This window comes from Eucalyptus grandis, chromosome 6, assembly GCF_016545825.1.
Source record: "Eucalyptus grandis isolate ANBG69807.140 chromosome 6, ASM1654582v1, whole genome shotgun sequence".
NCBI lineage: Eukaryota > Viridiplantae > Streptophyta > Magnoliopsida > Myrtales > Myrtaceae > Eucalyptus > Eucalyptus grandis.
The window spans coordinates 7,110,068-7,116,005 of NC_052617.1; positions in this window are offsets into that span (position 1 = coordinate 7,110,068).

Genomic DNA, 5,938 nt, shown 5'->3' on the forward strand with positions numbered 1-5,938 from the left:
ACAAATTGCAAGGTCTCTTCTTGATAGGTGTTGTGGTCTGCCACTTGGGATCATTGAGATTGCAACTCGCATGTGAGGGGTAGAGAAAGAGTGTGACTGGAGAGACATGTTGGAAATTTAGAAGAGTCCAGGATGGAGCTTGACGTGTTCAAGAGTCTGCAGCTCAGTTACATGAACTTGGGTAATGAACAAGTGCAACAGTGTTTCCTAGGTTCAATGCTTTGTTTTGGAAATCTCCTTTCAGAAGCTAACAGAGAGTATTTGATAGCCTTTTATAGAAGAAGGTTTGTTCGGTGGAATTGCCACCAGGCAAGGACTGTACGATCGGGGTAACAATATATTGGATAAAATAGAAGGGGCCGGCCTGTTGGATCCTGGAAAAAGGGCATGTATCTACACCCGTTGATAAGGGACATGGCATTGCATGTAGTGCGGAGCACAACTCATATGGTTAAGGCCTATATGGGGTTGAAAGAAATACCAGAGGAAGTATTCTGGACTGATCATCTAGAGAAAGTCTTTTTACAAGGCAACAAAATAGAAGAAATGCCATACAACATATCACCAAATTGCCCTAAACTGACGAGGTTGTCTTTGTATAACAATTTGACCTTGGAAGACATCCATGAATCTTTCTTCAGACATCTAAAGGGGCTGACGGTTCTAGATCCGGGCCGCACTGGAATCATAAAATTATCGGACTCCATCTCCCAGTTAGAGAGCTTGGAAGCACTATTACTGCAAAGTTGTTTCGCATTACGCTTTATTCCTTATATTGGAAAGTTGGGATCCCTAAGAAAGTTGGACCTCAAAGGGTGCGAAAGGCTTGAAGAAGTGCCAGGGGGCATGGAGATGTTGGCAAACCTGAGGTACCTCGCCCTAGATGGCACAGAGATAGAGACATTACCAAAAGGAGTGTTGGGGAAGTGTTGGGGAAGCTGGTGAACTTGCAATATCTCGTAATTAAAAAGCTAAGGGTAGGAGAAGAAGTAAAATTACTGAAGGTGGAGGAACTTCATTGTTCTGTTTCCAATGTGGAAATGTTCAATGCATGTGTGGGGTTTCTCGAGAGAAATAGTTGCCAACGATACAGGCTCGTGATGGGTGCACCAGAAAATTTCAGCCTTTGGTGTGGGAGGAAGACTGAGAGGTCTTTACTCATTGATAGTTGCGACCATATCGCTGCGAGTATAGATGGAACAAGTGGTGATGGCCGCGCTCTGCTTCCAGAAAGTGTGCAATCATTGGAATTGTCTGGGTGTCATGAAATGAAGAGAGTGATTGTGGCACCTGAGAATTTCGCAAACCGTGATGTGCGACGGCAGTGACTGATCAATAAAAGTATCGCCAAATGGTATCATTAGTATTTTGCATGAGCATTGTTTGATTCCATCGACGGACCGATATCTTATGTTTATTAAGGGTCCGATCGTTGAATAGACTATTGACTTCGCTGACCGTATATATATATATATATATATATATATATATTTCCTTTGATGACTCGACACGGTTATACCACTTGAGTGCACATGAGATAAGAAAATAAATTGAAACACCGTGCAATCTCATTCTTCTTCTATACAAGAATCTGAGTCATGAATAAGTACACTTGATAAATTATTGAACCACCAAGACCATGGGACCGAGAATGCTCCATATTTGTGCAAGTTTAAGGATCAGTTTTTTTTAATTGGGCCTTGTTATTGAAGGACCGCACGTCCACTAATCTACTAGCCCAAAACAACCCGAAGACCCCTTAATAGTTGACATTTAAGTCAACTAACTGGAAGAGATGTTGACTGAAGCTTGGCTGGATGATGCCACGTTGCTAGTGTATGGATAGCCAGCGAAATGCACGGGGAGGCATGCTGAAGACACGTCCATTCCAGCTGTCCGTTCCCCTTGCAACCACCGAAACATGCCTCTCTTATGTTGACTGGTTTTAGCAAAACCATTGATCTTGTGCTCGTGAAAGTGGGTAATCGAGAGAGTGAGCGAAACCAGGAGTAATCAAGAGAGAGTGAACGAGAAAGGTTGCAAGTGAGCAGCGAGAGAGTGAGTCGGCAAGGGAAGGAAGGAAATTAGTCCCTGTCGTGCGTGTACATTGCTGCCGTCGTCGAGCCGCGCACTCCTCACCGTCTCACCACACGCCATGGAACCATAGGACATCGAGGCAAGTGAAAATCCATTAATCTATATAATGTGATGCTGTTATTGTCCAGTATGGTGCAATATACTTGGAAACAATTGAGTTCAGAAAGTAGAATGTTAAATTGTGGGTAATCGAAGTAGAGCGGGACCATGAGATTGAGGAATTACTTTGGTTTTGTGTACATTTTGATCCTGTTGATTTATTGATGAAAGACCAACTTTTAGTAGACTTGTGGAAGTAAGATAGTTACGGTGGGAGTGGGATTTTATGGGATTCGCTTAATCCAGTGCAATTTCATGTGTAACCCTGTAACTTTGTGAAATTTTATGAAGAGTTCTAATATGAATTTGATCCCGATTTCTTCACAGAAGTTGTGAGGAATTGCATGAGCTAGAATATATATTTTTATCAGAACTTCTCGGAATCAATATGATGGCTTAAACCTCTGTTAATATGCAATGCTTTCTGTCGAATTTCATTCTGTGATAAAAGAAACCTGAACTGAGTTGTGGGAACTACTACTCATTATACATAACGAATCTGGCTTAGTGTCTTTAATGAAAATTTTTCCTCTAGATCTCAATTATAACGTGTTAAAATTTCAGAATTTTTCATGGTCATTTGCTGGCTATTTCGAAATCTCTACTGAAGGCGTGCATTCTGGCCTTTACACTATTTTACTATGAAACTGTTCATTTTGTTCTAAGAGCCATTGTATCTTGAGTTGTTATTCACGTGATAGATGCAGTGACATTCAGCATATCACATGACATTGGAAAATTTGATAAATTCTTATAGATCCATGGAATCCATGACGTCATTGCATCAAAATGTATTTTTGTAATGAGATGTATATTATGATGTGGATGTTACCGTCGGAGGTGTGAGTCGACTATGCCCCGGGAGTGTCGGGATGCCCAAGGGTCGAGTGAGTCGACGTAGTTGGATGCCTGGAGGTTTGTGCCGGAGGGTCTTCGGGAGTTTCGGGATGCCCGGTTGTAGGGATTGTACGTAAATCCGGAGGGAAGGGGCAACCAATTTCTTGGCGAGCCCTGAATATACCTCGTGATGCCAGGTGGGGTGCGAGATGCCCAAGGGTGTGACGGAACACGCTCTGGATGCCCGGAGGTTTGTGCCGGAGGGTCTCGCGATGCCAAGTTGGGTGCGAAAGCCCGGAGGGATGCAAACACTGGTCCCCGGGGAATGAAACCTTTCTTTGAATGTTAAAATCCGGTACATTAAAGCAATGCATGTGTGTGCATGTGGCGTGATATGAGAATTTGTCTATGAAATTGAGTTGGCTTCATCCGGTACTGAAAATGCGTTCGTTATGGCATTGAATTATTTTTATGAATGTGGTGCAGGTAAATAAACCCTTGATGGCATGCATATATATATGACATGTGTGTTTTGCATGCATCTGGAGAGTTAGAGTTTCTACATAATATAGTTTAATAGATCTTTTATTGCTGAGTGGTTGTACTCACCCCTCTTGGGGACTAAAGAAAAATGACGATGCTGCCTACGACTCCTGGTATGTTTTATGGACTCCTGATTGACCTACAGTGGGAGTGGTCAAAGCACCGTCATCCTGGGGTGCACGGGTTGGTATTCAAGCGCGTGAGGATTTTGCTGACTTTTGAGGTAGGCCTCTTTGCCGGGCCTATTCACTAGGAGTTCATATCAGTTCTCGTCCGTATGGATGGCCGTTTTCTGAGGATGCTGCCACCACCACCGGCCAACGGACCTAACTAGATATGACCTAGAGTCGAGGGTAGCAGGAGATGCATTTTTGGGACGCCGACACATGGGTGATGGACGAATGCATATGATATCCAAGGATAGAAGTTGGTTTTCTTTTGGGTAATCGCCAGGCACAAAAAGACCTCGGCGTTTTGTTGTACCAACTATCATAGTCCATCCCTTATATAAATAAAAGTGTTCGGCCTAAATTATGAAAGTTGTAGTATGGTGTGCATCACTTTATATTTTGATGAAGGGTAGTCGAATTATGCTTCCGCCATATTATTTGCACAGGGACCAGTAAAGAAAACAAATGAAAACCCCAGGTATTATAAATAATGTTAAAATTTCTTTGGTCTTAGGGTAGTATGCTCCAAGAGAATGTAACTGTGGCGACCCTAATGGATCGGGGGCCGTTTCGGGGGTGCCACAGTGATGGAATGGGAGTGGCTGACCACTCTCCTTCCAAATCTGAAAGAGATTATAACGAAGAGGTTTGAGAACTTAGAGGAGATAATACGTGGCTCATTGCCAAGCGGAGCCACTTTTCGCCTTACATATCTTGAAGTAAATTGTTGCAACAACATGAAGAGGGCGCTGCTGACCCAAGACATGGTGCTCCACCTCCCTTTAGAGATATTAGTCAAAGACTGCAAGGGCGTAGAGGTGATAATGGGCACTGATGCCAAAATGACGCACTTTTCCTTCCCGAAGTTAATGAACCTTGGTCTATGTAATCTTCCGGAGCTGAAGAGCATATGCGATGGGACCACAAGATGTAATTCCTCCAGTTGATATCTATTGACAATTGTCCAAAACTGAAGGGGATTCCTCTGCAGCTGCCTGCGCTTGGCAATGGGCCCTTCTCCTCCCCTTCTCTTCAAGAGATTCAGATAAATCGACAGACGTGGGAGTCGCTGGAGTGGGATCATCCCTTGCCCATTCTACACTTGAACACTTCATCAAGTTTCTTGGTAAGTCGCGCACAAATTTTACTTATTTTATCCTTTCCGTCTCCCTTGGTCCCTCTTAAGGATTGCCTCTCCAGCAGTATGGGTTGCTTATTTTATTCCTAACTTTTATAGTGAGTGAGTGTTATACCTCATAACTGCTCAGAAACTAGCAATTAGGCCCGTGCTACATGCCTCTAGTCCTCTCTCTCTCTCTCTCTCTCTCTCTCTCTCTCCCGGGGGGAGATTTTAAAGATTTTCTCACACCGGTTTTCTAAAAAAGGCCATTCTGAGTATACAAAATTTTGCATATGCTGATATGCAAATCCCTCTGTTATAAGTGAGCAGTTTTTGTGGTCACAAAATGATCACGACATAGAGATAAGAAATGATTAGTGGCTGCAGAATTCTCGTACAATAAAATTGAAATTCATCATGACATCCTTGTTGGAAGGATGCTAAAGCCTAGTAAAAGTAGAATTTTATTGGGAAGTTCTACTTTATTGGTTGGGATAGTTTAAGAGAGCATGTTAAAATTGATCACTATTCTTCGGGAATACTTTTCATGGACATTGTATTTCCGATTGCATATTTGAACTTATTGAATTCCTTTATGTTTAATTTGATTAGGTTCAGTTGGCCGGAGGAGTCTCTAATTTCTTTAGATTGTTTACATTCTCTCTTTAATTTGATCAAAGAAGTCTCGAATCCTTTTAAATTGTTCTTGGAGGAGAGATATAAATGATGGGCTAGCTATATCTAGAACCTTGTGAAATCTATGAGGGCTGGTCTTTTGGAAGCACAAATATTGGACAGAAATAAGATGGGCGTAGGTGTCAACAAGCGAATTGGCCACAGTTCAAGTTTTTCTAAGCTCTCTCAAAATGCACCGCAATCTGTATATAGATTTCTCGTGATTTGTCATGCGGTACACAATGATATTGGGTATGAGTACGAGAAAGGTCCTGGGGATCAGTTGCTCGCCAACTACAGAAAACGCCTCCCACTCCTTTCTCAACTGCTTTTGGGTCCTTTGGACCCACTTTGCGAGCGACTAACAAAAGAATATTTCTGCCCCCAGGCTGATGAA